Source organism: Camponotus floridanus, unplaced genomic scaffold (genome assembly GCF_003227725.1).
Source record: "Camponotus floridanus strain SB8 unplaced genomic scaffold, Cflo_v7.5 scaffold94, whole genome shotgun sequence".
In the NCBI taxonomy this organism is placed as follows: Eukaryota; Metazoa; Arthropoda; class Insecta; order Hymenoptera; family Formicidae; genus Camponotus; species Camponotus floridanus.
The window spans coordinates 17,718-27,726 of NW_020229865.1; the positions used below are offsets into that span (position 1 = coordinate 17,718).

Sequence of the window (10,009 nt, forward strand, 5' to 3'; positions counted from 1 at the left end):
AGCTGACCTTCGCGTGTCCTTCAGGTGGCTCTTCAAGATCAAACTAATGACACCATTTTATGTCCCCCTTGAAACCATACAACTTTTGTCTAAAACTTTTTTCAAAATAATCGACTCTAATCGAGATATTATCTTGTCTCAAGATAAATGCCCCACCCTGTATACATATATTTAATAATATATATATATATATTATAAATATATTAAATATTATATATATATATATATATATATTATATAAATATATTATAATTATTTAAATATTATTCTTTATAATATGTTTATAATATGTATGTGTATACATATATACAGGGTGTCCCATTTTAATCCATCCAGTCGAATATCTCGAAAACCAAGCCCGGGAGAGAAAAATGTTTCAGACGAAAGTTGTTTGGTTTCGAGGGGGCCATAAGATGGTATCATTGGTTTGACTTTGAAGAGTCATTTGAAGGTCACGTGAAGGTCACCTCAATCTTTTTAAATGGCACCCCCTATTTTTTATTACATATTCTTGTAGCTGACCTCGAAAGCTTTCCAAAACGCTATAATAAAGTATTTTTTCATAGAGTACTTTTCGAGTTATGAGGCTTGAAATCATTTCTTAATTTTACATAAACCGTAATATATCTAGTAAAATATTCATTTTTCGATTATCTTGCCTTAATACTTTTATGTACATAATAATGAGAGAAATCAATTAGTATAAAAAAAACACATAGTTGTTTCAAAGAAAAATGTAATTGTTAATTGCAAATTATACATATTTTTTCTTAAAAATAACTATGTGTTTTCTTTACACCAATCGATTTCTCACATTATTTTATGCATAAAAGTATGAAAAATAATCGAAAAATGAATATTTCACTAAATATTTTATGATTTATGTAGAATTAAAAAATTATTCAAGCCTCATAACTCGAAAAATACTCAACGAAAAAATATTTTATTATAGTGTTTTGGAAAGCTCTCGAGGTCAGCTACAAGAATATCTAATAAAAAATAGGGGGTGCGATTTAAAAAAATTGAGGTGACCTTCACATGATCTTCAAATGACTCTTCAAGATCAAATCAATGGTACCATCTTATGGCCCCCTTGAAACCAAACAATTTTTGTCTAAAACATTTTTCTCTCCTGGGTTTGATTTTTGAGATATTCGACTAGATGGATTAAAATGGGACAACCTGTATATATATAGATACATATTATAAACACATTATACAATAAAAATGCTGTAAAAGAAACATTGAACGCATATCGAAATATCGAGGAGCGTGACGCGTCGCGTGTTGCCCGTCTTTCGGTAGGAAGGAGACAGAAGACTGTATTCTGTCCTCTTCTTCTATCCAAAGCTAGCCGAAGCGCTGAGCTCACACGTACGCTTACGCTTACATCCTCATTACCCCCTCCACGCCATGTTGCATGTTGCTTGCGGCGGAGATCTGGCAGCTTTGTTCCGACGGGCCTTCCGCTCGTCACTGTTCGGCGGACCAGCGAAGAGCACGACAGCCCAGATTTATCGATTGTCTGAGTAGATGCCGAGAGAGCCGAGAGTCGCAAGGAGTCATCGGTGAGATGAGCATCGACCTCCTCAGGCCGTTTTATCATTAGAGTATCAGATAGAATTAGCCCGAACATAGTCAGTGCCGAATTGCTGCCGTTGAAAAATTCCTTACGCGAGATTAATTCGAGTTGCGAGAAGTGCGTAGTAGAATGCGACAGCCGGCCGACATACTTTGTTCGAGCTACGATAATATTAAGTGCCCTCTCTCCCGGTTAAGCCGACAGTCAAATTTATTGTCTTTTCTTCTTGCGATTATTGTTGTTTGTAAAATTTTGTGTAAAGTAGCTTGTGATACAACGAACTCACACACGAAGGCGATCGCGATATTTGATAGCCGGAAGTTGCGGCGGTATTGGACGTGAATCAGATCCGCCGTAATTTTGTTTTGTATCTTATTTTCGCTTTTATATTTTTTTTTTGTTCGCGCTCCAGTTCGATTGTTTATCTTGTGTAATTGCTCAGTCGCTCAATTCTTCCGTTATTACCGTAATTTTGTATTTGTCTGAATGACTCACGTAATAATCGATTCTATTAATATCACGTTTGGTGAATTTATCCATCGTCATTATTTAATATTTTTGGCTTACAACAGACGGATGTCATTATTAGAAGCATCATCGCGGTATTTATTATTAATAATTCAGCATCATCGCGGTATTTATTATTAATAATTCAAGCCGAATTTGTAGCTGCCGAGACCCTGTGACGTCTCGTTTAGCGCAATATTCCAAGACTTTCTTACGCTGCTTTTTCGCGTGACACGTGATTGTACCGCGGTGATCGCGCTCGAATGCCGGCCCGTCGCTGCCGGAAAAATTTGCTATAATCGATTGTACAACATCTTGCAATATCTAAGTGAATCTGTCCCGTGTTGAACTTTATCTATTTGTTAAATATATTCATTCTTGTTATTCTAATATTTTGTCTTATTTGCAACCACCTTGTATTCTCGATTCGACCTTGTTAATTATTGAAACGGACCGCCCCCTTTACTATTTCCGAGACGGGGCTAGCCGAGCGTCCGTCGCGATTAATTGAGTAGCGTTTTCCGTGCTTATATTGAGATATCGAATTATTTTCTTTGAAGTGATGCGGATTGCCGCACCTGGCGCCCAAAAACTTTTGGAGATAAATTTGAGTAGAAATCGCGCCGAAGGTGCTCCGTGGGCCAATAACACCAGCCAGATCTCATTTTTAGAGATTATTAGCCCTAATTAATAAAATTTACGATCACAATATATATATATATATATATATATATATATATATATATATATATATAATTGGAGTGCACAAATAAAATGGAATACTCTCTCTCTCTCTCTCTCTCTTTCTCTCTCTCTCTCTCTATATATATATATATATATATATTTATATATATATAGATAGAGAGAGAGAGAGAGAGAGAGAGAGTATTCCATTTTATTTGTGCACTCCAATTAACAATGCATAAAGTGATCGGATGAAAAAATGTTGTAGACAGAAATTGGCGTTTGGAGGAAGACATCTAATGATAACATTGGTTTGAGTGCCAAGGTTATGTGGATTCCTCCTTTTCGTTATATATGTATTCCTGTAGCTTATCTCGAAAACTTTCTTGAATACTGTAATAAAGAATTTTTTAATAAGTACTTTTGAAGTTGAGACTGAAATAATTGATTGAATTAAAGATTAAAATAATTCCTTAATTTTACATAAACTATCAAATATCGTATCTCGTAAAATATTCATTTTTTGATAATATTATCTCAATATTTTTATACACAAAATAATGAGAAAAGTCAATTGATATAAAGATAACACGGTAAATATTTACCTTTATACAATCAGTCCCAAATGACTTGACCTTGACATATATTATTAAGGTTAATGCCCTGAGTAACATCGAAAAGGTTTTAGGCGGCGCTCGTTATTTATTAAAAAGTTATAAACAAAAGAAGTTTTATAAGATTCACAGAATTTTTGGACACCACGTACACGCACCGGCAGGAATGTCCCGCTATGCTTGTGTGTTGACGCTCACTAATGTCACACTCACACAAGCGAAGCGCGTATGTACGCGAGCCGGGCAGCGGGAGAGAAAGTGGGAGTAGAGTAGTGGGGGACATTCCGATTTTACGTCCTTCGCGCACGGCACAAGAGCGAGAGAGGAAGCACTATAAGACGTGTTAGAGGTGTCCCGATAGCCGTCTCTCTCGCTTGGTACTCGAACGAGAGAGTGCGAGCGAGATAGCTATATATCATGCGGGATACCGCGCTGTCTCTATTCGCGTCTTGCGCGTTTTAATATCGATATCGGTATATTTTTTATTTCTTTCTTTAACGGAATAAAAATGCGGTTAAACTGCGTGCACCGGCGTATTCATTCTATTAAATTAAATAATAATTATATTATATAAAGAGAAAATTATATGCAAACTTATGTGAAATTATAGAATAATAAATCCCTATTGTACATTTCCACATAGATTTAATATAGGTTTACAACTTTCCACGTGAAGCGAGGTCCACCCTACATCACCCCTAAGTCAGGGCGAAGTGAGATCTATTATATTATTGTACGCTTCCATATAGGTTTGCAACTTTTCACGTTAAACAAAGTCCACTCCATATTACCTCTGAATAATTTATTAAATATTTCTTATTAAAAGTGAAAAATAAATAATTAAATAATCATGTATATGTCAAAAAAACATTCCATTAAGTGCACAAGATGTTTAAAGATTACGTGAAATTCGTGAAACTTTTTTGTTTACAACTTTTTAATAAACAATGAGTGACGCCTAAAACATTTTGGATGTTACTCAGGGCAGTGACCTTGACAATATATGTTAAAGTCAAGTCGTTTGGGACTGGCTGTGTAAAAGTAAATATTTACCCTTCATGACTTGTGTTATAAATTGTAAAAGGTTCACACAAAATTTGACACAATTAAAGGACGTCCTAAATTATTCATTTTCAAAATTTCCTCGGGAAAACTGTTTTTCATATAAATGAAAGGTTGAAACTTTATATACACTCACCCGCAAAAAAAACGGGCCACTAAATTTTAACACAATTTTTTCACATTTTTAAATAGCGATAAATCAGCAAAAAATCATTGTATCAAGCTGAAACGAAGCTCAAATTAAAGCTTGAACATTTCTCTCAAAAAGCAAAAAAACCAAATTTGAATTACAAACAATTTTTTATAAAATGGTGGACGTTGAAGATAGCCTTCGAAAAATGAGAAACAAATTTTTTTTTAAACTCTTGCGTTGCTCAGGAGAATCTACACGCTAATACACAAATGTATGAGTTTTGAAGCTCATTTATTTCCTAACAAATCCATATTTTGAACAATTTTCTACGACCTTTTATAATAAAGTTATACCGCTTTGAAAACATTACATAAAATTACAAAAATTTGACTCGAATCGTATTATAATTTACATATTTTTATTATTAGGAAATATTTAATTTTGAAATTAATCATAAATTAATAAATTTTGCCAAGTAAATTCGAAACTAAAAAAATTAATACTAAAACGACTTACAAAAACTTAGCGTACTCGGATCACACTATAATACACATAATTTTAAAAATTTACAAATACACATAATTTTAAAGTTTATGAATTATACACCTGTAATTAATTTCAATTATAGAAATATGTGAATTATAATACTCTTCTTATAATTTTAATTTTTTTCCGAATTTACTTAGCAAAGCTTATGATTAATTTCAAAATTAAATATTTCCTAATAATAAAAATGTGTAAATTATAGTACGATTCGGGTCAAATTTTTGTAATTTTATGTAATTTCTCAAATCCTTTAATTCCAAGTCTACTTAGTAAAATTTGTGATATTATAACAAGTCGATTAGTTTTTCACTTTTAAATTCAAAATTGGCGATTAATGCAATCGATGTTATTGCAATAAATATTAAATAGTTTTATGACTTATTATTTGTAATCTGCAATATAAAATCTGCAATATATTAGTACTATTTCATATATTGTACAAATATTTATTTGGATGACACATAATAATGTATTTTTATATATCATACAAAGTATTGAACTTATTTTGAAATCATTTGTCAAGAATCTATAATACATAAATGCAAGATTGAATTTGATAAATATTTCAAATTACAAATCCCTATCAATTGTTTCAATGTACTTCTAATTAATTATTGATTTCATATTTAGTTTTGATTTTTTTTAAGAAAATTATATATATTTTTTCAGGAAAAACTTTTATAAATTATTTTTAGGGATATTTTCTTATTAATCGTTTTGTTGCATACAAGGTGGAATATTTTTATGTATTTTGCGTATTTTTTTTATGTACTTGGCATATTTTGTAAGGTTTTTAATGTAATGTTGGAGGGATATTTTTTCTACAAATCTTACGTAACAGCATAGGTTTAATATTTTAATAGCACCTTTTTCGAGATACTGGATTTTATCTCCAAAGAGTGGTTTTTAAAAATTGTCACTATACGTTAAAGATTCCTTCTACAAGTCTTATCCAATGGCACGGGTTTTATATTTTTGTCATGCACCACTTTGGAGATATTAGATTTCACCCTCCAGGGATGGTTTTCCAAATTGGCACTATACAGAAAATTATTCTTTCCAAGTCATGATTAACAGCACAGGTTTTATATTTTTTCGTATACCGTTTTCGAGATATTAAGATTTTCAAATCCATTTGCATTTCTGAGATATTAAATTCCACCCCAAAAGGGTAGTTTTTGATTACTATACGATGAATACATCTCTCACCTATGCACATATCTCACCTATGCACATACGCATACATATCAAACGTATGCACGCACATACATATATATGATTTGTTTTAAAGCATTTTGCATACCCAAGGAATAATCATATATGCACGCCGTTAGTAAGATAAACTTGCTTTGCTTGTGTGCGTGCGAGCATATGTACGTGAATTTGAAGGGAATCCTAATGATGGAGAAGAACGTAAAATGTCACAATTTTGATATGCGATCATCATTTCTCGAGATTGATTGCACCAATTTTATTCAAACTCTTCGCAATCGAAAACTTGTATTCATATTATATCATAAAAGTGTCGTTAGATTTTTGATTACGGCCTTAGTTTATTAAATATCTTAACCGAAAGTTTACTTGATGTAAAATTCCTGATAAAATACTTGGTAGCGCCAAAAATAGCGTCGAGAATAGTGACTCTCAATGATCGGATCCTGTTTTTTACTTGGCGTCGCAACGCTATTGCGTCGCTTGATACTGAAATGAATCTTGAAAGAATGAGAGAACGGCGTAACTTGGAGAAAAAGAAATTATATCATATGTGTAATGTTGGGCATTACTTAATAAAATATTTAATCAATTAATCAATTAAGTGAATATTTAATTGAATATTTAATTGACATTTAAATTGCAATTAAATTTAAGGGCAACTAATATTTTAATATTTTAATTGCAGATTACAATTAAAATTAAGTTGCAATTAAACTTTGTTTCAATTATACGTTTACCATCTTATTGTATAAAAAAAATACATTCTCGCAAGGACATGTAAATAACTAGTAAGAATATCTAGTTTTTTAAATAAATACCATATTAAATCATCATCAAAACTCAATTGTTAATTGTACCGAAAATTAAAATTAATAAATAATTAAATAATTAGTTGTAATTATTAGAACAATTAACAATTAAATAATTATAATCGTGCAATACATATATATATATATATATATATATATATATATGTATATATATTTATTTATTTAATTACTGATTAATTTAGTTGTCAATTGCAATTATCAGTTAAAAAATTGTCAATTAAAATTTTAATTGTCATTTATTAATTGTGATTTAATTGCCTAACTGATGTGAATACTTATCTATATTTCTTGTAATGTTTCTAGGTTATGTTCCAAAACGTAAATAACCGAGGAAGCTTTACTTAGATGGCCTTTCCGAAATTCTTTTAAGTCTTTCCGATTGGTTCAAATCGATCCTCGAGTAAAATTTCCCTCGGTTACTTATGTTTTGGAACGTAAATCTACCCCAATAGCCAAGTCTGCTAAAGCAGATCTTGTCAGGGAATCTGTTAGAAATTGTTGTCGACAGAAAGATTACAGAATCGATGCAGGTTCTGATATATCATGTGATGTCGCCAGAATGTCAACAGAAATATAACAAAGCTTGTTAACATAATCAGTTACCAGATTGGCAGCAAAAATCGAACAGATTCTGCCGGCATAACTTAGTGGCAGATTGGTGGCAGAAATTGAACAGGATCTGTGCGATGCAATTTGACAACAGATTGTTGGCAAAAATCGAACAGGATCTGCGCATACAATCTCTGATAGCAGATTGATGGCAGAAATGGAACAGGATTTGCATGATTCGATAGTTCTTTCACTTACCGCTACGTGAGCTGTACTTTCTCGTAATTGAATTTCTGTCAGAAATATATATAAAGTCACGAATATGAATAAAAGACTAAAAATATAGTAATTATCATTTTAATTTTTCACTTTAATTTCTGATATCTGATACAAGCAAATGAGAGTCAGAATTCAGAATATTAAACTGATTGGAATCAATATAATATATGGAAAATTATTCATGCACTGGCTATTTGAGGCATAAAGCAAGAATTTAATTCTAAATAAATTACATCTCAAGTTTTACAAGTTACATTTACTTTATTATTAATTTAATTAAATAGAATTGAAATTAGTCCTTCGCTATATGAAATATAACTATGATATAACATATTACATATATGTCATTTTCTATAAGAAAATTCTAATTAACTTGCCGATAATATTGTTATTTAGCACCTGTAATAATCAATTTTGTTGCATTTATATAATATTAATAAAAGTGCAAATCTTGTGAAATTTCTACTGTCCATTTGCCATCAGGTTGCATCCGCAGATTCTGTTCGATTTCTGCGGACAATCTAACATCAAATTGCACGCGCAGATCCTGTTCGATTTCTGCTAACAGTCTGACATCAAGTCATGTTAGCATTGATAGCAGATCCTGCTCAGTTTCTGCCGACAATCTGATATCCGATTCTGTGAGCAGGTTCTGCTAGCAGATTAGAAGCAGAATGAGGACGCAGTAGATGTCATTCTGCTGACATGGTTTGATCAAATCTGTTGCCAGTCTGTCGACATACTGCTTACATTTTGCTTATTGGGTAATTAGTTAACAGAGGAAACTCGCTTCATAAAACTCTTCCCACAAACATTATTTAAAAATTTTTCGAGATAGCATTCGAAAAAAGAACGGTAAACGATTTAACAATAGTTTATCATATTATATTAAATAATAACTAATAATCACTGCTAATACTTATTATATTACGCGACATTAATAACATTGAAGTTGATTGAAATAAACATTTTAGTAAATAATAGTACATATTAAAATGAGACAAACATACACAAACGCTACATGTATCCTGTTCTCAAATCTCTGCCCCTTCCCCATTATGTTTTTATTGTACAAAGGGATGATTTATTTCAGTATGTATAAAGTTTAATGGTATATATTTATGTAAGTGCTACAAATCCTGAGATGGATTATCGATATTATAAATAAAATGTCTTGAAAGAATAATTAATAATTAATTAAGAATTTCACTTACTTTTAAAAACAAACAATAAAGAAAGAATTAGGACAGCTTATAATAATATTGAAATAAATAAATTTAACTTATTGTTAAATAAACATGTATTCATTGCATATTTCATTAACAAAAATTTGTTATTATTATTCGTTATTATATTATGTATTAGCAAAGAATCACATATATATAGATTATATATTTCTCGTATAAAGTGTTTGATGTTGTTTAATACATAACAGAGCATAATTTTTTATCAATTTATTAATTTATTAATTTGTTAAATTTACACGAAGCTAATCGCGTTCTCATTATTTCAACAATTGGGCGAGAGAAGTATCGATGTGGGGCTGAACAGCTCAGTGGTAAGAGCAGTCGCCTGACAAGCGAAAGACTCGGGTTCGATTCCCGATTCAGCGACTTCGCCCCGATATTTTTCTCGCCTACATCTCTTCAGGGGGGTAAAGAAGGGTCTCATAGTATTTTCGGAAATGAGAATCTATATCTTAATGCACCAAGTAAAATATATGCATATGTCTGTAGGATTAGTTATATGTGCGTATGTTATATGTAGTGTGTGCGTGCATGTATATGTTAGTACTGTAGGATTAGTTATATGTGCGTATGTTATATGTAGTGTGTGCGTGCATGTATATGTTAGTATGTGTGTGAAATGTATGTCGGCAAAAATATAAAAGACGCGATCGAAATGATATCAATTGTCAAACGAGAGCCGCGAGGCTCATTTCGGAGATAAGCTTTTTTTTTGGAAAGCCGTACAAAGGATGAGACATAAAATATAAATCCGAGTTCTG

The 10,009-nt window shown here is 31.5% G+C and overlaps 1 non-coding gene across 1 annotated transcript; it reads left to right on the top strand.

The window, feature by feature from the left end:
- Positions 1-9,542: 9,542 nt before the first annotated feature.
- On the top strand, positions 9,543-9,614 carry Trnav-gac. Its single transcript has one exon. It is a non-coding gene; the product is annotated as a tRNA-Val (tRNA).
- Positions 9,615-10,009: the final 395 nt, after the last annotated feature.